The sequence below is a fragment of the Haemaphysalis longicornis genome, unplaced genomic scaffold, assembly GCF_048455015.1.
Source record: "Haemaphysalis longicornis isolate Haplotype H1 unplaced genomic scaffold, Haemaphysalis longicornis Haplotype H1 scaffold_2, whole genome shotgun sequence".
Taxonomy (NCBI): Eukaryota; Metazoa; Arthropoda; class Arachnida; order Ixodida; family Ixodidae; genus Haemaphysalis; species Haemaphysalis longicornis.
In genome coordinates, this window is record NW_027526295.1 from 200,810,163 (window position 1) to 200,837,047 (window position 26,885).

General features: G+C 46.4%; 1 long non-coding RNA gene across 1 annotated transcript; it reads left to right on the forward strand.

Moving 5' to 3' along the window:
- Positions 1-70: 70 nt before the first annotated feature.
- On the forward strand, positions 71-10,436 carry LOC144169767 (uncharacterized). The gene is made up of 3 exons (XR_013322522.1): positions 71-3,695; positions 5,519-5,618; positions 9,449-10,436. It is a non-coding gene; the product is annotated as an uncharacterized LOC144169767 (long non-coding RNA).
- Positions 10,437-26,885: the final 16,449 nt, after the last annotated feature.

The following is a 26,885-nucleotide window of genomic DNA, read 5'->3' on the forward strand; positions in this document are numbered from 1 at the left end:
TGAGAAACCGTCTCGTCCACTGTTGAAGACCAATTTTGGTAAGTTAATGATGCAGGGTAGCGTCATTTTAAATTTAACTTGGAGCATAAATGAGCATACAGATATTGTCATGCACACAAAAACCCCTAGCTATAGACCTAATACAGTGCACCGAAGCATGTGCCAGCATCAGCGTTTAAATTTGAGGTACTGCCAAAGATGGCGGCTTTTTTAAAGAAGGTTGTCCTGGAAGTTTGAAGGTGCACTCAGGTGCTATGCCAAGCGGGCTGTCTCACTTGGACACTTCAGGAAGCAGGTGAAGTACTATAGCGTAAAAATCCTCTAGTAAGGTTCACAACAGTGGGCCTGGGCGCTGCCATCTTGGTACTTCCTTATCTGCGGCAACAAGCCGAGGCGAAAGGGAGACATTTTTACACGTGGCTCTGCAACCGACATCGTTATTGCAGGTGCCGAGGCTACCAACCCAGCAATGGGATTTTACGTTCACAATGATGGCTGAGCCATCGTGCATTAGTTTCTTTGCTTTGTACTTGTCAGTTTGGCTTCTTGGATCATGGTATATGACGCCCTTTGTGAGGCCCACTGTAGTGAAAATTTTGACTTCTTGAAGACCTCAGAATGAGACTGGAGAAATATGCACATGCTTGTTTCAGGCAACCTAAAAAATCGCTTACGTCGAAACTGAAATTTAGGAAAGTGCAGGCAGAAGTGATGTTGCAGCCAGCCACTTGGGTGAAGGGTGCAGGCAGCAGCTGAGGGCGATGCACGCAGAATGGAACTTGACCAGTTCTGCCTGGTGACCCGCTGGAAGGGCAGCGTTTGCTACGGAGCTATTTTAAACGCTTCTAATAATTAATAATTTCATAGTGCCACCAGTCGTGTTATGGTGGCTGCATACTAAAAGAAATTTGTTAAGTAACATTTCAGTGCAGTTTGCCTTCACAGGTACACCAAGGTGAATTCGCCTTATTTGTGGCTGCATTGTGCAGTTTAACTTGTGTAATCCATTTTTGTTTTTTGTCTATCTAAGGGGGCTATACAGCATAGCCTGTACTGCAAGACAGAAAGGAAACCACTATGCGTTGTTTGTGGCTGCAGCACCAACTTCCGCAATGATGTCGCATTGGTTTACAGTGTGTGTTAATGCTATTGCAACCTTATTGTGTGGTTAATGTTGAAATTTGTTGTTTCCCAAAAATATTGCAGAATAAACACATTGGCAATAAATTAAATGTTAATTAAATTAACAATATTTATTGTTAATGCAAATGTTACCAGTATTGTAAATAAATATTGGCCAATGGGTTTTCATGGCCGATGTCAGCAAATTGCTGTGGAGGATTATGCAAGGGAAACGGCCATTACAGACGCACTTTTCTCTTTGAAAAATGGGCTTAGATGCACCTAATATAGTTGTAACACGGCTCTAGGCGCTCTATTTAAATATGGTTAGGTAATTAGACGATGTTTGCTACTCACTTAAGCATTCCTTTATTATTGCAAATGTAAAATAGGACAGAAATGCTGCTTTATTTACCTCTAAACCAGCATATAAAAAGGAGTGTTTGCAGGGTAATCATTGCGTTATCCAGGCTTAGTGTCCCTGAAAGCATCTTTTTGTGCTGTTGTTTTGGAGGGGAAAAGAGAGCGAGGAAAGCAATGCTGCATAAGCATACAACTTCGCAGCCAGTGGGCTGTTGCAAGTTGCGAAGCAATTGTACGTGTACAAAAATTATAGAGCCCCCGTGAAAAAAACTCCGTGGGGGCAGAAGACATTCTGCAAAAAGTCTGGAATCCAATGTGCATGTTCAGTCATGTGCGAAGCCAAGCTAGAATGCCGCAAAGCTTTTATGTTTTGTAGCACTTGCATAGTTAATCAATAATATGCCAAACAAGAATTTTTTAAGGTCACTTAGCACTCAACAGCAAATTAGAATTCTGACCAAGTATGCTCGAACTTTGTTATAGCGAAGTAGTATTGGGACAGCAAATTACTTCGTTATGTCCGATAATTGTAACAGTAGGGGTAAAAATCGGCTTTAACAAATTGACAATCTGGCTCGCGCAAAAATACTTGATACAAAAATGCATTTTTTAGGCTTCCAACTCACTATAAATAAGGTAACCCTTACCTTTCTCCTTGTTGCATTTCAAGGTGAATGAGCCGGAACTTGAGTACGTAAAATTACAACAGAACAAAGTTCACTGAACAAAACAGGCCTGCGTCCTTGTTTATTTTATGAAGGATGTGATCTTCATGTGGTGGCTACTCGCAGCACTGAGTAAGATGTAGTTTTCCAGAGTGACCATGAACAAAAGGGCCTTAATACTGCTGCAATTTCGGACGACAACTTTTTTTTTTTTTTTGCGTGTAGCTTTTTAAACTCCTTGTCAAATATTTCTTCATTATATTTGATATCGCACATGGCTGTCATGGTTTCAGTTCTTTCATAAAAGAATAAGTGTCATTGGAATAAAGCGTGACTGACCAAAGTTTGTATTTAGTTTGCTATAGCTGATAATTCGCTATATTCGTGTCGTTATAACGAGGTTCAACTGTAATGCATTAAGTAGCTAGTTATGCTTTGGATCAGTGGTTGAGAACATAATAAAAGTGTGTACTATAACGTCCCGTGATACCGTATGACTAGACAAAAGAAAAACTGGTTCCTTCACACGGCAGTCAAATTCTCGTAAGAGTGTTTTAACTCAAGGGGGGGTAGCAACACTCCAGCTGACATTCACATCTTTGCTGTCTTCAGTTTAACAAGGTTGTGCCATTTGCTCGATTTTCCTAAACGGAGGTTAAGTCAAATCATTAAAACCTGCACTTCATATGTGTGGCCAATGAGCCATGTTGTGAAGAGTGATAGAAGTAACGCTTTGGGATAGGAAACGAGCATCTGGGATTAGAGAGCAAACTTGAGTGGAAGAAGACACGCTCCCTCAGAATACAAGAAATGGATTTGGGCCGAGCAAGTAGTGAGAAAAATCCGATGAACCGTCGGGTTAATAACTACCAAGAGACCCGAGTAGAATTGAAGCAAGCGCAATATAGGGATGAAATAAATTTTTGCCGCAAATAATGGATTTGGGCATTTCAGAGTGAAAAGGGGGTTCTGAGAGAGGCCTTTGTCCTATAGCAAACACAAATAAGCTAATAATGAGATTAATGGGCTTTTAAAAATATGAGCTCTGCTTGTGTTATGCAAGCACCCAGAGAAAGACCAACACAGCACTGACTTCGTGGCTGAATAGTTAAGACTAACATCTCTTTAGGCACAGTGTTGACAAACCATCGGGCTGTGAGCTCGGCACTCCTTGCATCGTTTGTTTTCTTGCGTGCTGTTTTCCTCCGAAGATGAATGGGGCTGAAACCTGAATTGGCCATGATGACCATGGGTAGTTGTGGCACACCTTGGCAACTCCATTTGTGTTCCAGTTAGCAAACAGAACCTCTTCAAACTCTTTCTTGTCCAGCACCTTTTCAAATGGAGAGATAATGCGAGGGCCATTTGTCTGTACGTCTTGTGTCTAAAGCAGCTGGTGTTTGTAGCAGTAAACATGGCAACTGATTACACCCCCCACCTCCCCCCTTTTTTTCTTCTTACACAGGTGTACTTTCTGCAGTACGTGACCTTTTCGAACAAGATGTGGAAATTGAGGCGGCAGTGAAGATGCCGTGTCCCGTGACCGTGAGTAATCTTGCTGTTTCAATGTTCGTTGTCTTCAGTGAACCATAATCTTAAAGAGGTACTGAAACCAATTCTTGGTATTAATATTATTACACAGTTCACTTCCTTTACTCAACAGAATACCCTGGCTAGGGTAAGAGAGGCCTGTAGCGTGTGTAACATACTCCAATTTGAGCTCATTTGTTGCAACCAACGAAACAGCACGCGGAGCGGCGGGCAGCAAATTGACATCGCCGTGACACAACTTTAAGGTAGTGAAAAGAAGTGGTGTGGCTGTGCGCCTACAGCGCTCGTCAGAAAATCGTAACGTCACTTCACACGCACAGCCCAGGCAACTTAGTGTGGGTGCGTTCACAAACTGATGCACGCAATCAGAGCTACAGGCATAACCGCTGCCCAGGAAGGCAACCTTACCAAAAATGAAGTTCCACTTGCGAGAAAGTAGCCAATAATGGAGCCTAGAATCGCAGTAGAAGTCGTCATCATTAGTGAAAGTGGTCATCGAATTTCTACCGCAATGGTAGGCCTCCACCAGCCTCCACAAACGTCTACACAAAATGGTGAGGTCATACTACAGTTGTCATGTGCGCCCTGCAGGCTGAAAGCGCAGGAAATTCAGACACGATTTTCAGGCAGTTTAATCTGATTAGTCATTGCACGCTCAAGTATTTAAAGGGCTGTTTTGGGTTCTCCAGGCCACTCAGTGCTGATAAAAACAATAAAAATGGAACATAAAATTTTGGTGTCAGTACTACTTTAAGGAGTGGGAGTGTGTGTATATGATGCAAGGGGTGTGACAGGACAGGTTTTACTTGCGAGTGATTATCACTAGTCAAAATTAAATGTAATTATTTGGTGCACAGGATCCTGACAATTATGTCTTCAGCTATGGGATTTGTAGCATGTTTTATCATCATATAGTTTCATTGGGCCCAAGTGGGAACACTAATTCAATACCTTAGTACATTGATAGTATCCTGAATAACGTGTTGAGCACTTAAAACATGGTAAAAACCACTTTAAGACTACAAAAAACATTTCTTTTTAGTTTTAAATGCTTGAAAGCTTGTTTTGGATGTTTTTAGTTGGATGTTTAGGAAGGTCCACTCAATCCACTCAATCCACTCACATGCCACTCAATCAGTCATAACTGCACCTATAGAACTAAAAAGTTCTACAGGTGCAGTTATGACTGATTGAGTGGCATGTTACCTGTGCTGGTTTTATCTATTGCCCCTCCCCAGATGCCTCCCTCTCCCTTTTTGAAACAAAAGGAAAAGAAAGCAGTGGTATTTGTGGTACGTAAATATTTGTTTGCTGCACATGAAACTGCCTCATGTTAGCATTAAGACACATTATATGGTCTTTCTATTCTTTCTCTGTTTAGTGACAGTGTTTATTTGTGTCAGCAATTGACGTGGGAGACTGAACTCTCATGAAGCCTGAATGTGAAAAGGGCTCAAGCGCACCTCTCAGGTGTACTGTTCAAGCTGATTCTGTCAGTAGGTTGACCCCCACCTATTTCCTCCGGCTATGTGTTTGTCAACATGAACAACTTTTCGCATGGAATTTCTATATGCACATGTGCACGGCTTAATCTTGTGAAAGCACAGTGTGCTGTGTTTGTTGCAGGTTCTGTGTGTAAAACTAAGTGTTAACGCCAGGTGGTTGGAAGCCTTCACCAAAGCGATTAAAACTGTGGCCTGAATGCATAATGTGAACTGTGCAAACAGCTGCATTCAGCGTGCAGTGCTTTGCAACAGTAGCCACATTGCGCTTTTGGAGGAGAACCTGCGATGGTAGCAACATAGCCATTCATGCAGGGAGACATCGGTCCTGTCATCTGTCTGCCGGGGCCTAGTTGTCCAGAAGACCCAGGGCGGAGGAATCCCACGTCCCTTGGCAGCTACATCAGGCATTGTGGTGAGCCTTGCTCTGGGTGAGAGGTCTACAGCAGTGCGAATGTACATGATGCCAGTCTACTACAACTGCAAAGGTGCCCGAAAGCTGTCACTGTGCACCTTCTGTGCTATTCCTGCAGTTATTCTCTTTTTTTTTTTTTTTTTTTAATTGAAGCATTTGCTGGCAAGGGAGGCTTATCCTTTCAATGTTGCGTCAAACTAATGCGGGATATTTGTTTGCAGGCACATTTGCACATCTAGTGTTGAAGGCAGCATTACTGTGTGTACATTCCTGTATCCGCAGGACACAGATTTAAAGTTCATTTTACATTTTGTACAGATATTCACTTTACGCATTCCTTTGCAAACACTTGCTGCTACAGGCATTGTGAACATGTAGTATTTTAGTAACTTAGACTGAAGGTACAGTAAAAGCTTGCTTCTTCAAGCTGCAAGGGGAAGGCGTCCCAGTTATAATTGATGAAGGTTAGAACTAATGGAAGTGAAGAGTAACAACAGTACGCTGCGATTGGGAAGCAGTATGCAGGGGTGAGACAGCTGCGCATATTGCGCCTTTCTGATACAATTCCATTTTCCTGCGCCAAGCTGCTCCAAAAGCACGAAAATGGCGAAAATTGCGCCAAACTGCTCCAGAAGAGCCTCAACGGCACGGATTTTGATGCTCATGTCAGTTTCGGTGGGGACAAAAGCCTCCCGCATCCCGGTCACCGCTTTTATCGTCGGTCAATCGCAAACACAGAAATGGCGCAAATAGAAAGACTGAAACGAAGCAAGCGATAGCTTCTAAAACTTGATTCGCTTTCCGTCCGGGTTCGCAGAAACGGCCTTCTCGATTAGGCATCGCTGTGGCAACAAACATGGCCGCCGCCTGATCTGGGTGCTACCAACGCGCTCAGTGCGTATCGCCGATATTTTTCCTGGTTTATTTTGCGCTATCAGCTGAGTTCCAGTCTATTCATTCTATCTGTTGTGGCTCTGAACAGTGACGTTAACGCAAGGATATGGTTTGAGATTGGTACCAGATTCCGGGAAGTTGGGCGGCTCGAAAAAAGTTCATTGAAATTGGGGCCTACGATTCGGCGTGGTTTGTCCTTGAGTGCGAAACGCGGTGCGCGCGTCTATAATCGGGTTCGTGAAGTGACTTTTTTGGCTTGTTGTGCTGTTGTAAAATGTTGAGGTGTTTCTGTGCATCGAAGCGCGATCGCGAGCCTCGGGGATGGAACGGTCGACACGAAAGTTGCGGGCTGTGCTGCGGCGCCGCGACCTGTTCAGGCAGCGCCCAATAGCTGCAGGACTACACGGTTGCCATAGAACGCGACTATAACACTTGATGTATGCAAAGTGAAATTTAATGCCAAAATCTAGGTGGCTAAACATTAACGCTACTCAAATGACCACAGGGTGAACCTGCGCCCGGGGGACTGAAACGGGTAGGCTGGTTGGGCTATGCGACCGTTAGCTCGAAGCTGCTCAACTGTCCGTGACTACAGTCGTTTGTACAACACAGCCTGGGATTACAAAAATAATAATTTTAGCATTAAAACAGCAAAAAAAAAAACCGCCACAATTGCGGAGCCCTTAAATTTGATAAGAGTTTTAGCAGTCCGTCTGTTCCGTCGTGCACGTAGTTACCGTGCTCACCGGGACTCGTCTGGGCACTTGGGCATTCGTAGCCGTAGGGGGATTAGTTTCCCGCGCCTCCTACTTGTAGGAGGCGCGTGCTTGTAGACCGGTCTGCGCGCGCAGGCGCAGACCGGTTCGGTCAACCCGGTAACAAAGCAACCAACAGAACAGACGGACTGCTAAAACTCTCTAATGTTACCGGCAGTTTTGCTGTCAGTGTTGCGTCCAGGCGCAACACAATATTACCAGTTAGGAAAAAGGTAGTGCAGTTAGTAGTTTGTGATACTCTTAAAAACTCTTTCAGGTAAGGCTGTTTGAGTGTTCTGTGTATTCAAAACTGCTTGAAATGTGCACTTGACCCAGCAAATTGCTGAAATAATGATTTTTTAAGCTCACAAGGCGATGTATTAAATGTCACTAACTGCTCCAAATCAAGATTCTTCTGCTCCAAAATCGAAATTTTGCTGCTCCAAAAACTGCTTCCAAATCTGTTTGGGCTGTCTCACCCCTGAGTATGGCATGGCAAGTATTTGGGGCTTGAAAAATTTCTTTTCTCCTTAAAGGCAACAGAGTACTTCTTGCTCTGTGTGAGAGCAAAAAGGTAGCTTGCATGAAGAGAGACAGGCGGCATTCAATCCGGTCATAACTTCCAAACGGACGGCTCCAGTGCTGCTCCTCCTCCTCCTCCTCACGACTGGCGCAGCGGCAGGTTCTGAGCTTCTGACCTGGGATATGATGTCCTCGTCAGTGAGCACTGCACTCGCTTCCACATCAATGTAGTGCACAAAGAATACTGCGACTTTCGAAATAGCCACCATCGGTGCGAAGGGGAGGTTAGCTATAGATTTACCCGATTGTACCTTTGCTCTGTTCTCTCCGTTCCAGAGGTGGCGCAGCCTCGTCCGTAGGGAGTGGATGCGTTTCTCCGACCGTGTACCAGGTGTTACACTGCTGCCACCACCAGGGTGGCGTGTAGTTCAAATTATCTGTGGCCAAACTGGATCGGGTTCGAATTAACAACCTTTTCAATGCACAGACTTCTATGGAGCTTGGCTGGACCAAATCGTACAGTTTTAATTATCCATAAACTCCTACTATTGAAGTTAATTTTAACGAGCTTTCACTGTATTGGCTCACCAATATATAAACACTGACAAAAACAGGCTGCCGAAGTGTGCGGCATAGATCAACTTCTTCAGCTTAGCGTCGTTAATGAGGGGTGAAGCAACTGAAACCACTTTTGCTGTTTAGTTATTTTATGTATTAAATCTAAACCAAACTTTTTTAGTTCATCGTGGCAGAGTCAAATAAAAAATCACTTTGTACTTATTTTTTATAGTACTATTTAAATTACGAAGGCATTCTACTTATAAATTCATTCCTTAGAAACGTGCAAATTAAGAGAAAAATGTATTGAATTTTTGTGTCCACCCTATTTAGATAAAAAATGCTGCCTGTTCGTTTTTGTTGCCTTGGTAGCCATCAATATGGACTGTAAACCATCCACACCTGCTAGCATGCCACGAGATGTGTATGCATATGCTGAAAGCTTGTGTATGTCTATAAATTCTGTTACAGCTACCCAAGCAGGAACAAATACGCAAACAGGTGTAATTGCTCACGGTCCTCTTTCATGAATGAAGTGGCACAAATTTTTTTTACAAAATTTATTCCAAATTAATTCTGTGGGTACAGGATACAATTAATAGATATGCATTGGTAATTTTAAAACAATACAAGGTTTCTACATACTTATTCGTAGTCAGTGGTACCTGTACACTAAGATTGGTCTTATTTGGGGCCCAAAAATGTATATCTGTTCTACGGAGGCTTTGAGGCACCCACTGCTAATGCGATTAGCATGAAGGGTTGTATTGTACATCCAAAGAGAGCACATTCTTTCGCACTTCTTTCCCTTGTCGTGTCTAACACATGGGACCATAGCGCTGACCTGGGTGGTGACTGGTGGTGCTCTGCGCATGTCGGTGAAGAGCTCCTGGTGAAATGCCACTGCGGATATGGCGGTGGCAGCATCTATTGACGAGCGGGCAACAAGTTTTTCCTCCTATAATCACTCGGGTCCAATGATCGCAGCCTGCTCATGGCCTGGCATATGCTTAGTGATTTGGGCAGAGCTTTCCTAGCATGAATGGAAAACGTGTGCTACGCTGAACATTTCGGTTGAATTTTGGCTTTTCTATGCTCCAGTACCAGATGGTGCAGCCGCACCAATCGATGTGGCCGTCAGTAAAGGCAGCAGTGGTCACACCGAGGGAAACTGAAGGCGGCTGCTGGCAGCACTTCCAGCTTTTGTTGGTCTGTTTGTGTGATGCAGTCGTCTTGCTCAGTTAGAAAGTGAGGAAAAGTTAATTTCATCGAATGCATCTGTGCATGTATTGCTTGAGATGTTTGTACATCTTCAGTTATGACACTAGCATCCTACGTGATTTAATAAAATATCTTTGAAAAGAAAAACATAGGCAGTTGTGGGAACACATAAATGGGCTGCAGGCAACTTTGTTGTGTGTAACCAGACCTGATGTGCTCAAGTGAACGCTCAAAGTGCCGTGAACAAGCTTTATCTGAATCATCTTCCCCATGTCGCACAACAGGGCCTCTCGGCCTCCTGCATCTTGGTAGTCATCTATTCCATTTCGCGACAAAAATGTTGTGAGCCAGCCCAATGGATTAGAATGTCATGCCAAACTGCGGGTGCAGAGCTTCTGAGATTGCCTTTTTCGCTGCGGTTATGGTTAAAAAGGCCATGAAGACCAAATTCAATCATGTTCACTTCGAAAGAAAACTTTCGAAATTCCCACTGCAGTGACGTATTATGGGCCAGCACTGAAAACATAGCTATTATTGAATGCACGTTAGCATTCAAGTAATGCAATCAAACAGAACTGGAGGCCCTACTACATTTTCCCAGTCATGCTCTTTGGCATTCCAGTTTCGCTCCCGAACAAAATAATAAATAACATTGTATTCTCGTTTTGGCCAAAAATGATGTTTTTTATTATTATTTTATTTTTCGGTTGCGGTTTTTTTTTTTTTTTTTTTTTTCGTTCTGACACCCTGTTTGTGGCTCTTTTAAGCACCACAGTGGAGTTGTGGGCGGTAGCACCAGGCAACAAGAACTAACGTGTATGAAATCGCATGCATTTATTTATTTGTGTCTGTATGTATGGGAGAGAGAGAGAGACGTTATGCCAAACGTTATGCCGGACGTTATGCCAAAGGGCATACTATCGCAAAAAAAAAAAAAAAAAAAGTGCTTGCTTGTGTGCGTGTTTACAATTTGAAGGAAATAGTGCAGCATGCTTGAGGCGGGCGCAGGCTTATCCTGTGCGCTGCTGCCATCCATTTTCTCTTCACTTGTAGAGATGCAGCCGAGGAAGCACACACAGTCAGCAGGCGGCGCTGGAGATGGCTGCCGGTAGAGTGGGCCTTTTGCGTAAATGTTCTTTTTTTAAAGAGACTAAAGCATTGCTGGGTCATTAGTAAAGTATTGGGGCCTGTGCAGGCATTTCCGTTAGGGTTCTTGTGATGTAGCGTGCGTACTTGCACAAGTGTGAACTGGGATTGGAAAGGTACAAGCAGTGTACGTCCTTCTCTGTCTGTGTTTTTATGGATTCAGTGTAGGTCTTTGTGGAGTAGCAGGGAAAATATATCACCCAGGCAGCCATCATTGTTGCATGTTTGCAGTGAAGGTACGCAAATTGTGGTGAATGTATGCATAATGTGTGTGCGATGCATTAATGTGTGCACGTGTTTGCATTGAAAGAGGCTACGAGAGCGGTCTTACGCAGCCTCTCTCTGCAGCAATGCACGGGGTCCTGCTCAGGAGAGGCCCGCCTCTTTCTTTTCCCAGAGCTTGTTTGTGTTGCCCTTGGATGGGGTACCGTCCGCTGCCTTTGTCTAGTTGGAAACCGAGGAGAACACCTGCAAGCCGTGTAAGGGTTTTGTGCATCAGGCTGACCTCTGCCCTATTTGTTGTTTGGCTAGTTGGAAGAAAGGTAAGTGCATGTCTGGGTAAGTTCAGATGCGTACACTCGTACCTCTGAAATAGCACACAGAGACCAACCTGTGCAAAATGTGGAGGACAGCTTTCTGCCTTCCATGTTCTGGTCGAATTTGCAGAACACAACGCGGACAGGCACAAACATTTCTCAGAGCTGTACACTCCAGCTAATTCTCTCACAGACAAACCCATGTGTGCATGCAAACACATCTCCAACTTTTTATCTCGTATGTTTCTTTTTTTTTTTAAGGAATGCTTCATATACTCATAATTGTTTTGCAGTTTTCAATATTGTCATTATCAGCTTCCATTACCACCTTCAGTTTTTTTTTTTTTTTTTTTTAGCTTCCATTTCCACCTTCAGTTTTTAACTAGGGGCCCTATGCACACTCAAATCACTTTCAATTGCATCACATCTATCCCACTATTTTTTAGCCTCATAACCTTCTGTCAAGGTAAACCTACCATCATCGAAGTGGTTCTATGTGGCCTTTACCACCCGCCCGATAAAATGCAAACACACAACTACATGTGCGAATTCATGCATGAAGAAAACCTGATTGACAAATGACACCGCCATCGCTTTCTCCTCTGTTCCTTTTACCAAACTAAGTCGCCTCTGTATAAAGTCCCGTCAGCCTGTTATTGATGAAAATTGTGATAATGTAAACAATTCAGCTGGGCAGAGAAGTGGGCGGACAGTGGTGGCCTAACAAGGCCGGAGCAAATGCTGCTGCTGTCACGAATATGTGAGGCCACAAACCAACAGTCGTGAAAAATAAGTTTTGCTACTGTGCATCTCCTCCTCCTCTGACTTTTCCCCTGAGGTTTCAAGACCCAAAAATAGCAAATGAAGGGGCACAAAGTCTTGATTTGACCAAACGAATACTATTCAAGCACAGATAGCAGGCTGAAGGTACGGCATAAACTTTCACCTCTAAATTATTCGGTTGGTGGGAAAATAGTTTTACCGTTCATGGTTCTAGGTACAGTCTCCAATATGAGACATCTGCTGGACATTTTTTAGAAGGGGTGTCGGTGGAAGGCAGTAAACCCTTGCTATATTGCACTGGGCAAGATAGCGTAGAAACTTGGTTTAAAAGCTGAAGGGCCCTGAAAGCAGCGACAGCAGCCGTGGAAGTGCATGGGAAAAGATGGAACCACTGAATGAAAGAAAGCAGCAATGACCCACCTGAGGAAGATGCCAGGTTTGTCAGTTGCTAAGTGCCCAAACTCTCCAATCTGTCTTGTTCAAGCACAGCGTAAAACTGCCATTTATTTGTTTATTTTTATTGAATACTGCAGGCTTTACAAAGCCTGAGCAGGAGTGGCAAGACAAGTAGAGGTACAGGTATACATGCATCACTTTGCATAAAACTAAAGTAAAAAAAAGTGCAGAGTAAAAAAAAAGGCAGGATGAATATCGAGGAATGAGTAAATAATATCGCAGCAAAAAAAAAGGCAACGATAGGGGGAAAAGAATGTTAGACAATTTGCAGGAACAACAAAACGTAAACAGTGATTGTTTCATTGCTATTTATTGCAAAAAGTATTTGGTGCTTGTGGGGTGGTGCCAGCATATTTTGCAGTAGCTACAGCAAGAACATCGGCGGGGTGAACCATGGTGTCCTTGTTGGAGTTACAAATCAGGCACGTCGATTGGGGGGACAAAAAGAAAAAAGAAAAAACATTTGCCACCCAGCAGTGTGCCAACTCCTTCAACCCGTTTTCCTCACTGCAGGATGAAAGCTGCCATATGCACTTTGTGGTCCTGTCCTTCGCACACATAATTACACTGGCTTTTGCGCACTTTTGATTAGCTGCTGCTTTCATTAAATGTGTTCGTCTGTCCACACGTTTTTAATTATCTAACACAAAATGCACCCCTATTTCATTGTTTGATGGCTGGCACACGAAATGACCTTAAAGGCCAACTGCACTCAAATTTTCGACAACGTAAAAATAATGTCACCGAACAGTTCATATAAAAAGGGTGCGAAATGCAAAATACTGCGCTTCAAACATCAACGCGCGCGACGCAAACGGCTCGCGACATTCGCGTTTTCGGAACCGAAACTGTATTGGCGGTGAGATCTTTGAGTGGCGCCCCCTAGCTCTGACGTCGGCTTAGGGATTCGCGCCGCTGTCGTCTGCTACACTCCGCTTGTGAGGGGCAACAGTGCCTGGGCTAGAAATCGCCCGCTTCATTGCTGTAGTGCGCTAAAGAGCGTATTTCTAGCGACTCAGTTATTTTGCCATCTACTGACGCATCTGAATAATTTGAAGCTGTATCCCCCACAAGTTTGCAACACACGAAGAGATAGAGAACAACTTTCTTCAGAGTATCGGTCAGAAGATCATGTGTAGCTCGTCCTTTCTTGCTTATTAGCGAGGATCAGCGATCAGAGCTTCTCGATAAGTATTCAAAATGCGTAAGCTTCCCTGCAGTATTATTGAGATGCTCCTATGAAGACTCAACAGTCTAATACTACGTACCAAGCAGCGGCCTCTACACGCTCATCGCACAGCAGGCTTTCTTCTGTTTCTTTCGTTGTTGTCTTGTATCGGATTAATGTTTCTTGCTTTTTTTTTCTGCCCAACGCATTAATTTTCCTGTGCCGTCACCAACTTCTTATTAGGAGGTTTCGGGGTGTTTGGGAGCCTCACAAAGGTCGTGTGGATATTTCCTTCATTTTGTATGGCATACATTCCCTTCTTCACAAATTCGCTTTCATTACAGCTGCGTGCAAGAAGGTACATATCCGCAGCGCGCTTTGTTTATTCACATGCAAATACAATGAGAAGGTTTGTGCTACGCCACCGCGATCGCGCCCTAAACAACGTGGTCCACAGTACTCGAAGGCGGCTTTCGTGCTCCGAATTTCTATCGTAATTATATCGTTATCATAACGAACTGACTCTCAACTCGAACAATGATGACATGATTACGGTGTTGAAGGCATGATATACTCGCAAACTAACGTAATAAATAGTATACCTGCATATATTACAAGACTCGAAACCGAAGAAGAATTCCAAGTAGCTCTTTATTGCTTTTCAACCCTTCCAGGCGCGAAGAACAAATCCTATTCTACTCGGGATAGCGTTCTATGATTTGAAGAAAATTACTTTTACTCTCTTGTCCTGGACTGAGGACCCGGCCCACTAACTAGATCGATTTATTTGTTAAACAAAGTTTTCCCCTCCTCCCCTTACTCCTCCTACTCCTCCTCTTGAGTGCAGTTTTCCTATAACTCATATCCGAATATCGGGAAGATGTGGCTGTGCAAAATATTCCGAAATATCTCTCCAGGACTTAACAAACATATATGTGTTACTATAAATTTAACGAAGACGTGACTCGTTTTGCTCAATAAACCTCCATACTGGTTAGATGACTGGTATAGAATCAGCACGCGCGTATATACACACTGGGTTATTTGGAACTCAACCTACAGTTTTTGCAGTCTATAGTGCATGTCGGCAAACTTTCATGCCTTGACAACGTAAAGTGATGTGACAAAACGCGTTCGAGCGTTCGGCAAGGTTGCAAAAACTGTTTTACCTTACATATGATTACCGAGAATCGTGATGCGTTCTGCCGAAGCCGACAGCCCTGAAGGCCTAGAATTTGTTTTGGTCTTCCATTTTCGCTGTTGTCGGTTATTAGCAGCTGACTGTTCCTTTTTTTCGAATGCTTACATGAGAAGCTGACGCCTAGCTCCGATTCTTCGCGCTCCGCACAGGACCGGCTTCGCAAGGAATGGGGTGGCGCCCGCAATGTTTCTCCCGTAGCGGTATCCAAAACTATACTTTAATTGACACCATGAGCTGCGATTTTAAGCCTATTATTATAATAAAAAGTTACCCACACGCCAATTCTGGTGCGGACAAGCATCAGACGTTGACTGAGCGCAAAGAAACAGCAGGGAGAGCGATCCTGAGTGAAGCAGACGACAAATGCGCGAATCCCTAAGCTGACGTCACGGAGGCGCGCTTCGCAGCGCCGCCTGTGTTCGCGCTCACCGCCAATAGAAAAGGCGGCCATTGCGGCGGCCGGACGTGACGTACGTGAGGGAACGGAAGCGACCGCGCCAGAGCCGGCGGCCGCTCAGAGCCGCCTTCAAATGCGCATGGTAGCGCCGCGTTTCGCTTTTTTATTTCCACAGAAGATCTTCCACTAACGTTTGCCCATGATAATGGAGTGTGGCGCAATTCCGGCATCCCGTTGCTATCAATCGAGATGAAGTAGACCACCCGACAGTAATTTTTTTCCATCATAATGACTGCCGGAATAGCAATTTTTGGCATTGCAAGTAGAAAACGGACCCTGATTTACAAAGCTATTTGCTCGTATACGATATCAAAAAGCAGCTTTTATTATAGCCGGCCCCTTGGCTATCACGTCGCCCTCTCTGAAGGGAACAAATCGCACGCGGGCGGGGATAAATCACTATTTCTAGTATACATTACATGCAAAGAGCTTCGTGAATATCGGCCCAGTATTTTTCCCCCTGTGTGCACATCGAGAATCGAATTATAAAAGGGATTTGAAACTATAAGCCCGCCTCCAGAGCTAAATGACGCACTAAAACACGAAAACACTTCCTATCTACCGCTGTTTTCTACTTTAACCAGAGACAGGTACTGTTGAAAACGTTTTACTTTCAAATAAACTAAATCTAACGCTCAAAGTAAATACTTCACTTGGGAATCGAACAAAAATATAATCTATTGTTTAGGAGAGGAGCAGTTTAGTTTTCGCACTTCCCAAATACGACGGCCAATATTTCTGCGGGTGTATTTGTTACTACGAGAAAGGCTGATTTTGGTTCACTTAGCTAGGGAGACAAAATTCGCACAAATGTTTATAGCCGCGTGTACAAGAACTCTATTTGGGTCGTAAAACTTTTGGAAATGTCTAAAGGATAGAGGTGGCGTTGGGCTAGCCCAGATGAGGCCAATATTGGACGCGGAAGTGCAAGTGGTCAATAATTTATAATATATCTTTTTTTTTTTTTCTGTGATAAATGCAATAGGAATGACAAATGTAAGACAAGTGCTCCTTTCGCGCTATTTTTTTCTTTGAGTAAAAATATTATTTTCAAGTAAAAAGAGTTTTGCTAACTCCAACACGTTCGCAAGCGCCTGAATAGGTTTAGGCTTCTAATCATTTTTTTTTTTTGCATTGAGAAAAGTGGGGGATATTACTGCCTATGCACTTAGTTTAAACACTTGGTGGCGGCGCCGGTACAGCGCGCTGGTGTAGCAGAGAAACCCCGGGCGAATGCATCCCTGCGCCCGGCGGAGCGCCCTGCAAGTCGCCGGAGAAGCGCGAGCTTCACGGGATAGGTTCCCCAATCTCCGTCATAGGCCGCTCGGAACTTGTTACGGCGACTCTCCGCCAGGTGCAAACGTCGTCTGCTCGGAGGTACTTTGAACGGCGGTACCTAGCGCTCTCTGTGATTACGAAGCTAAGGATTTCGCCATGGTGATTTTAAGAGCATAGACTACTTATTTGGACAAAAAAAATTTGAGTGCAGTTGGCCTTTAATTACAGCTTCAACAGTTTTCTGTTATCTTGAAGCGTAATTCCACCTCGTTTGTGCCCCAAATGGTAGTTGCAGGAAGGAAACTGCACCCCTCCCTCCTTCCTTTTTGTTTGCCTGTTGATGCCCACATAAAAGAAGGCTACAGAAGATGTTGTGCACCATATTTTAAATGCCCTGCGAAGGTGTTCTTGTCATTTTTGTTTGTTTGTTTGTTTGTTTTAAACTGAAAATTGCATTGCTTAGGGTTATTTGGTGATGTATTTTTCAGGAGAGCTCCGCAAAGGGAGTGCTGGAATACTGATGAAGTGCGGGTTTGTGTTGTGCAACTTTTCTATTTTCCTAGTAACATTAGCAGGCAAGCTACTATTTTCATGCGTCTAAACTGTGCGAAGTGTGGAAATCCTGGTCAGCAAACACAAGGTTATCAAATTGACATTCAAGTCTTTGGAGGCAGCAGTTGGTGAGTGCTCATTCCAAGGTGTGAGCAATTCCAGAAAGATGTAAGAATGGTGTGCATTACTCTCTCCACGTATGCTTCATGGCGCTGTGGATGTTGAATAAAAGATTGAATTGAAGTGGTGTTCCCATCTTTTGACTGGAGCAGAGCATATTTGTACATAACAATTGCACTCGGGCAGTATCTTGTCAAGATGGCAGCTGATGGCTAACCACTACTGTCGTTAGCCATGTCACATGAACTTGAACATGAACATGAATTACAATGTGAGGCAAAAAGACCAGCAAGGAGGAAGAGGAATAAACGTTTATTGTGCACACCACGATGTGCTCAGCCTCCCAAGTCCAGGAGGCCGCGAGTCCGAGCTGCGTCCAGAGCTCGTTGCACCAGGCCTTGCTGTTGCTCTGGTGCTGAGCTGGTCAGCTCGGACTCCCACTGCTCAGGGTTGGGGGATGGGGTGGGGTTAGGGTGGTGAGGACAAGAGAAAACAAGGTAAGTCGTGAGAGGTATGTGACAGTGCGGGCAGTTGTAGGGGAAAAGGGACGGCGAGATGTGGTGTAGGATGGGGTGTATCTTCCAGGCCAAAGAGCGCCAAGCTTTTTCACCACAGTTGCACAGCAGAGAATTCGGGAAGGCGTGGAGGGCGAGATTGAAGTTGCAGCTGAAGAAAACCACGCAAATACTCAATTTTTCGGTGCCACACTTCTAACCTTGTGTACACAATGCATGGTAGTTGTCAATCCAGAAGGAAAACCTTGTGGGCTTTGAAAATGCGCGAAGCTTGTTTAACTGAACAGGCTAAGGAAAAGAAGTAAGCAGTGTGCTCCTGCAACTGGTCAGTTAGTCGCACTGTGCTTGTGTTGTCATGACAAATCTTGGCACATCCGCCATGATTTCTGGCGTTGAGTTGTGAGAGCTGAAAGTATAGCCTTCTGACCAACATGGAATGAGGATTTATTGTACATACGCTGGGACAATGTCATGTAAAAAGCAAGAAAGCGTTAGTATACATTGCTGGTGAAACGTAGCTTCACAGGCAACCCCCGTCAGAACAAAGCGCGTGTGGGGTGGTCCGCCACCTGAGCGGGTTGGGAACGGAATTTATGGGCCAACCTGGCAGCTCTCGGACGCTTTGAACGTTCTTCTAAAGCATGACATACCGAATAAATGACACTTACCGATTTTCAGTGCTGCCTGGACGTCTGATATCCACGCACGGCACGAAGCAACACTGCAACAGCGTAGGACAGCGGCGTCGTCTGCTCGCCCCGCAGTCCCGGGTCTAATTTACAGTTTAGTGTAGCAGGCGCATTAGCAGGCCGTACGCCGGATTCATATTATATGGAACATCACGAGACGCACACACGTGCGTTCGGCATTTTCTTGTTATTGTAGCGAGAGCTACAGTACGCTACCTCGGGCAGCCTTCGCGGGGTGACCAGTTTTGACCTTGAGAGCTAAAGGTCAAACCACACCCCCTTCCGCAAGCGCCCGGATTGAAGACGCGCCCGATGGCGGGGAGAGATAGGCGAGGAGGGAACGGAGAAGCGCGCGGGACCCGTGCCGCCACCTGGCGGAGGAAGACGAGGACGCCGCCGCCGCAGCGATAAGGGCGCGCGACGAAGGAAGGTGACGTGCGCGCAGAGCCGTGTGCGATGGAGTAGGACGAACATCCAGCTGTGGTCGCGCGTACAGCGGCGATGCTTAAACAACGCCGTGAGGCGAAAAAGAGCAAACACGCTACTGTTGCGTCCAGCTTCGCTACCTTCAAGTCTTACGCGTTAGTGTGAGTTTCCTTCATTTTTTTTTCTGCGTATGGACGCTGCAACCAAGAGCTCAAACAGCTCTGCTGTAAAAATCTGTTTTGAGAATGATATGAAGTAGAGTTCAAAACTAGCAGTTGTGTTCACTACCGAATTCTTGCTAGCTGAAGTTCCTTAAGAATGACATTGAGTTGTGAGGTAAGACTTCCCGTAATGGCTGCAGACCCGCCGCGGTGGCTCAGTGGCTAAGGCGTTGCGCTGCTGAGCACGAGGTCGCGGGTTCGATTCCCGGCCGCGGCGGCCGCTTTTCTGATGGAGGCGAAAAGCAAAAACGCCCGTGTGTACGAGATTTCGGCGCACGATAAAGATCCCCAGGTGGTCAAAATTAATCCGGAGCCCTCCACTACGGCGCGCCTCATCGCCTGCGTTGCGTCGGCGCGTTAAACCCCACAATCAATCAATGGCTGCAGCTTCTCGAAAGTACTGTCTTGAGAAAACAAAAAGGCCGCGTATCTGCTTGATTCAGTGCAAAAACCTGTGCCAATCAATTGGTGAAAATTGCAAAGAATGTACAGGAATTTCCTTCTTCTTCAGGTTACGTCACTCCATAGAGCCGTGATCGTAAGTTCGTACCCGCAATGGCTGCTCCAAATATTCTTTTTCGCAAGAACTGTGAAGGATTGAAATAAGCTAAGTAACAATCAAGTCACTAAAAATACTTAGCATCATTTCCTGCTAAGTGAAAAAAAAGGGGGAAATTGTGCGTATATTTCTTCTGTTCTAAGTGGTTCTTTCATCTCGTGGTCTGATTTTATTCGTACCCGTGCACTTGCCAAAGTTTCTCTAAAAAACTGCTGCATGGGCAAGTTAAATAAGGAAGGACAATAGCGCTTATGAATTAATTCGGTTGGCGGTTTCATGTTTCGCAGACCATTCAGGTTTCCATTTGTTACCGGAGGGGAGAGAGAGAGAGAGAGAGAGACATTTTCAGCAGTCCGAGAACACTGCAACACCCGCCTCGCTGTGAGGCACGAATACCGTGGCAAGTGATCTTCAAAAGTATCTTTTGATGGCGCGATCGACAACGTATTCAATACCATCGACACCGTGTCGGGTGACGCCAGCTGAACCGATAGGAGGAAGAATATTTCTTGCCTTCGCTCTGCACGCCGCGCATCACGTGAGCGACGCGACACACCTTCGCGCGAAAGTTGGTCGGCAGGCGATGTCCTGGCTGTCTCCTCCGCCCGACGACGTCGCGCGCGTCTTTCGTACTGCGGGGTCCCACGTGTGAATGACGCATTCCCAACCATGCGGCTACAAACTGTCATACGTGATCTCGGAAAGGATCGAATTGCTGAAACCGTTATTGCTGAAACCGGAAGCAACCTTTACTTTATACTTAGGGTTGTTCGTTTTCGGGTTTAATATAAACACGAAAGTGTTTTATGCCGCGATACCCCAAGATATGTCACTGGCGTCATATCCGTCACGGAAATATCGCCAGTACACCTTTGCCGAAACGACTTGCCAGCAGGACGTCGTGCTCTCCAAGCACACCCACAAGACAGCCTTCGACCCGCAAATCATGCTCAGCTGCAGATTTTGCTGCACTTTTAACTTTTGTGTTTTACTGATTCCTATGAAAGAGGAATCGGACACAGTTTTTTTTCTCGCTCCTCTAGGCTTTTGCTTGCCAGTTTTTTTTTTTTTTTTCTAAAGCCACTGCGCGTGCTGACGACGCTCGGCGGTCGCCGCGGGGCACGCGCTCACAGCACTCAGCATTTTCTTGGTATTTTTCCCTGCAACGGCGAACTTACATTCAGTACCGACAACGACAACTGCGCTGTTAAAAATAATTATTTACTAGTACTTCCACGAAGAGCGGGATCCTGAACGAGGATTGAGACGCGCACGCTGAGGCTTACAGCAACATTTTCGACAGGAGCTAACGCATTACCGCATTACCCAGGCTCATCACCAGTCTACCTGAGTCCACTACGGGACGAAGGCCTCTCCCATTGGCTCCAACTGCTCCTATCCTGCGCTGTTCGAACCCGTTCTTTGCCTATCAAGGGGTCCTGGAATAAGGACTCTACCCCGAGGATAGCTGCTCCATAGAGACTTTTATTCCTCCTCCTCAATTCTTTTCCACCGAGTGTTCTTATCTCATCGGTCCACCGAGTTAGCGGCCTTTCCCTATCTAGTCCCGCCTTTCAATAGCTGTTATGTTGCCCAAAAGGCCGATCGGTGGTCAGTTCGCCGCGTAACCTGTCAGCCCAACCCCACTCGTTCCTCTTGGTCAGAGCTATAGGATACCGACCTCTCGAGTCTGCTCCCCAGTGTGGCCGCCAACTATTGCTAGGCGTTAATCCAATCACTGTTCTTTCCATGGCTCGTTGGGAAGACAGGCTACCAGCCCGATCTGATGATGATGATGATGATACCGTCAAAGCTTTTGGCACGTACCCACAAGGGGGGGGGGGGTTGGCCAGGGCTAAATCAATTGCTGAAATTTGAAATTCGCGAGGACCTCAAAATACTAATTTATTACCGGAAAGAGCGAGGGCGTAAAATGACGCATCGTTATACGATTAAAACCCCAATTACCCATAATTCTTACCCTTCAGCAATTCAAGCGATCTGAAGCTGAAAGAAAAGCTCGAATACAATTATATATATATATATATATATATATATATATATATATATATATATATATATATATATATATATATATATATATATATATATATACAGTCGAACACGGGTATATCGAATTATTGTCTATATCGAACTCATAAATTATCCCCTTGAAAATTCTGTGTAAAAGTATAGGAATTCGTATGTTTATATCGAACCGTATTTTTCCCGACATCGGGTATATCGAACGCCGCGGGAGCTGGTAGGTGCTCTTCGGCGGTCGCTGCACCCCCGATTGAGGTTGAGGAGGATGTGGAGGAATGCGCGGGCATGGCGAAGGTCGGGTACAGGAGGCGACTCCTCGATAGGCTTTTGATGAACGTCCGCGTGGGCACCGAGCTTAAGGTCGACCTGCTGGGAGCCATACATATGATGACAAGCGCTTGGAACGGGGTGAAGAAGGAGACCGTGGCCAACTGCTTCCGGAAGGCAGGCTTTGTGACGGCCGAACTTTCCGAAGCTTGCGAAGACGGCGACGACGACGACGACGAGTGCATGGGCGACACGTTTCGTCAGTTGTCGTCCCTTTTCCCGGCTGCTGTTCCAGCCGGAGTGTCTCCCGACGACTTCGTGAACGCTGACACCAATGTTCAGGCTGTTTCGAGCATCGGTGACGAGGATATTGTAGCTGCGGTCGCAGGAACCCAGGCCGATAGCTCGAGTGGTGAAGATCGTCCGGACGAGGAGGCGGCTACACGATCGTACTCCGCGGGAGAAGTGGCCGCTGCGTTCAGCTTGATTCGCCGTTGTTGCGGCGACATGGAAAGAACTGGGCTGTCGCACCTGGACGGCCTCGAGAAGATTGAGACCAGCGTCTTTAATTTCATTTCCAGGACGAAGAAGCAGGCCAAGATCAGCGATTTTTTTTTCACGGAAATAAAGCGTCCTGTTGCGTCGTGAGTGCGGAATTAGTTGTCATTCTTGAATGCGCCCATCGGTAAGTGATCGTTCGCCATAGGTGAAGTCTCAGAGCCCATATTTTTTATATCGAATTTTTCATATATCGAACTATTTTGCGATCCCCTATGAGTTCGATATATCCGTGTTCGACTGTTATATATATATATACCATTTTGCATACCCGAAATGTATTGCGCCAATAGATAATATAAGTGGAACCGATAAAGTCAACCCCAAACGCTCAATTGGGTCCTTCAAAAGCAGCTGTCGAGAAGCGGCGCGACAGGCGAAAGAAAAAATGTTCGATTTATGGCCAGGGACCCAAGCCAAACGTACCTCCTTCACGTGCCTTGGAACAAAAAACAGTAATGTGTGGTACAAGGGAGAGTCGGAAGCTAAAGAGGTCGCCGATAATAATAATAACAAGCGTCGTCTTCATCCTCTAACGGGCCAGATAAGGCTCGCGTAATATGCGGAAACTGAAAGGTTGTATACCAGCGCAGTTATTATACAAGTTGAAACGTGGTCCACTTGTGGTTTTGAGATAAGGAAAATCAAAGCGCCCGGATTGAGATATCGCAACAAACTTGTGTCAATATGCGGAAACTGAAAGGTTGTATACCAGCGCAATTATTATACAAGTTGAAACGTGGTCCACTTGTGGTTTTGAGATAAGGAAAATCAAAGCGCCCGGATTGAGATATCGCAACAAACTTGTGTCTATAAAGAGGCTTCTTTGCTATCATCATCGTGCGAGAAAAGAACGTGCCCATCGCCCATCTTTCTTTTTCCATTTCTCTCTTCAATCTACGTACTGAATTCTTTCTTCGACTTTACTATTGTGCCTTATCTGGTTTTTTTTTTATTGTGAAATAATCTTCTTGGCCAATCCCCCTCAGTGGGTATATATGCGCCACTTTATGGGCCACCACCACCATCACACTCGGCGCGACGACCCGTTCCCGATGGCGGCGCCTGCGGAGGCCGCAGCTGGCCGGCCTGGCAAGCGGCCGGCCGGCAACCGAGCCGGTCCCCACGCGAAAATACCTCGGAAGTGTCGACAAAAGAAAGTGAAGCCCACCACCCAGAACTGCTTCCTCGAGGATCCCACGAAGCTACCCAAATACGCGCGAGTGGCGGCTATGATCAAGGCCGACGAGGATTCCGATCCCATCACCGCGGAGAAGATCATCGGAGTGTTCTTAAAGTGCGGCCTCAAGCTCAGGGTGGACGTTAGGTTAGGTCGCGCCAAGAAGCACCACCGAACGCCGTTTGTATGCATCGTCACGTGCGGTAACGACTACCTCGGCAAGGCCGAGCACTGGTCCAAGCGGGGGGCCATCACTAAGGCCGTCCAGGCGGCCTGGGACCGGTTCTCGGGGGCTCCCAGATTCTCCGCGCTGGCCAAGATGGTCAAGGAAGACTCGCTCGACGGCGCCAACGTCCTGCAGAAGCTGTTCACGGGGTTCCTGAAGTGCCACCTTGAAGTGGAGCACAAATACAGGGCCCTGCAGGAGACAATAAGAGGGCCGCGCACCAGTGCATCGTCTCCTGCAACGCCGAGGTCATCGCCCAGGAGACGGCCGGAAGCAAGAAGGAAGCCAAGGAGCGCTCGTACGAGGCCATTTGGAATTGGCTACTCAACTATCCCGAATCCCCGTAGCTTCCGGAACCGGGGAAAGCAAGAGCCGACGTAAGGGACATTTGGCTTTGCTAGTACTTTGACGGACCGGAAACATTGTCCAGCCGGGATGGCGACGGCAGTGTCCGACGATACTAAATTGCGCCTTTAAGCTACACAAATCGACGCTGAGACTGAGTTTCGGGATTCTCAAGCAAAATGAAGCCATATGCTGCCGTGGAGCTAGTTGGATATTTGGGGCGTGTATGCAGTCGTAGTGCCCGGACCACCCGTGGAGCTACGATAGCCATGAACGAACGCCAACGACCGTGCTCGTGTGTCGACAACCATTCTCCAAATATTCCTCTTGTCTCAGAGCCGGACTTGTCGAATGCACAAATGAGACGAGTGCTCGGGGTGCCCTCGCTATGCTTCAAATACATTAAGTCCCTTCTAAATTCTTTCAGCTGCAAAACAAAAGCCTACGGCTTACGCAAGGATACACCTACAACAGTCTCATGGAGTTTCTTTCTCGTGACTGAAAAAATCGGGAGAGACGAGTGAGATAGTGATCGCTTTATCTGCTATTTATACGCAAAGCATGTCATGGCGAACCTCCCAATTTTTGATGGCAAAGCATTAGGTGCCTTATTGTTCGTGGTCGGGTACAGGAAACGGCCGCGTCTTTAAAGGGTAAGAAAAGACAGTGCCAAATCTCGGAATTTGCGTACGTGGACTAATGTGAACGAGAGAGAGAGACAATAATCCTAATTTGTCGAGCAGAGGCTGATGTTATGGGCCTCGCCCAGTGAAAGGCGTCCCTAGTCCGGGAATACTCCTCAGCTTCGACTAGCTGTCCTCGCTCGGGTCCCGAAGTCAGAAAATTGTGTACAGTGGAGTTAATACGGGAATCGAATCCGGGACCCCGTAATTGAAGCCGAGTGCGTAGCCACGACGCTTACTATGCAGTTTGCCTGCGGCAGAGAAAGCCTTGTGCTTGCGGCGCTGACGTCGTGCCGCGTACGCGACAGGTGCAAGTGACGGCACTTGAAGAGAGCAGGTGCACCGCAGCCTCAGAAAACGCTGTTTCTGCAGCTGAGAAGCAGCACTCCCGATAAAACAGCGAATTGCCTCCCTAGTCATGCTCGCAGCGCGTGTTGGGTGTGTGTAACGGACCCGGCCTCTGCTACTTCGAAGGCACCATCTGCGAAATGTTTTCGCGTTCCCACACGTAAGGATGCAGTCTCTCTCTGAATTTTGTCACAATCCCTTGCCTGTTCTGTCCGCGCTATGATTTGGATATATCGTACGTTGATTGCTGCTGTGGACTTGCCCAGAACTTAGAGACGCACGAACGCGCACAGGGCTCCATCCCATGGGAGGCCCCTATATATCAAGCGCTGGATATGGGGGCCCCAGCACAGGTCTCTTGGATTTTTTCGCGTTACGGGTGCAGTGTTGTAAATATGAAAGCTTTTTCTTATGCCGTAGGGCAATCTCTCGCAATTAAAAAGTACGTTGATTGCATCGATTGCTACACCATGAAGGGAAGGAGCAGCAGCTCTGCGTGAAAGAGTTGTCGCTACTACCCTGCACCTTATAGGTGGCATTCACTGAAAAGTTTAGCGGGCGATTTCGTCGCTTGGCAACACTGAAAACCGCCATGTCCGTGGCCACTGTGCCTGCGCATGCGCTTTACGCCCGCATCTCGCAAAAAAAAAAAAAAGATTTCACCATCTTCCCGTAGGGGAACCCTGAGTAGTATACAAAGCAGCCATGGGGTCGACTCAAGTTCCCTTTAGTTTTCAGTTCTATCGCGGCGTTGCGGGAGGAGAATGAGGAGCGGAGCGCGCGCGCGTCATTTATACCGCGGAGCTAGAGTGGCGCCCACAGCGGTGTATGCAGCGGCTACTGTCGCGTCTCTAACTCTAAGCTGCTTCGCATTATTGCGCGCGGAGCCGCAGGTGTTGCCATTCGTTCCGTAATCCCGGAGAGGAGAGGAGGAATGCCGGAGAGGAGAGGAGCGTTGGAGAAGAGAGGAGGAATGCCTCGCATACTACTTATATGTTCCCCTACGGGAAGATGACGACGGTAGTTGAACGCGAAGCTATCTCGTGATATATTCTTTGGATGGCCAATCCCTAGGGGCATCCTGCCACAATCATCATCAGCGGTGCCTGGCCAGGCATGCGCAGTGGGATGTGGTACTCAGGGTTCCTTTTTTTTTGGGGGGGGGGGGGATAGAATGCCCGTTGGCATAAAAATAACTTATTTACAAATATACATGGGCCCCCGTTTCTCGAAGGAAGTCAAGAAGTGAGCGGTGGTGGGGTCCCCAGAGCCACCGCTGAAGGTCGGGGGGTCTTCCAGGATGGAGGCCTGTGCCTCAGGTGTCGCTTTCTGGCTGAGGCCAGTGAAGAACACGCCCATATGAGATGGTCCGCGTCAGCTTGTGCGGCCGGAGTTGTGCAGAAGGGGCAGGTGTCGTCGAACGGGGCATGGTAGCGTGGTGGCCACGCCCGGGTCACGGCAGGTGAAAGCGCCACTCTAACGCAAAGTCTGCGCAGCAAAACCTCTTCCCAGCGAGCAAGTCTACTGGGGAGGTCCGTTCCACACGGAGGCGAAAAG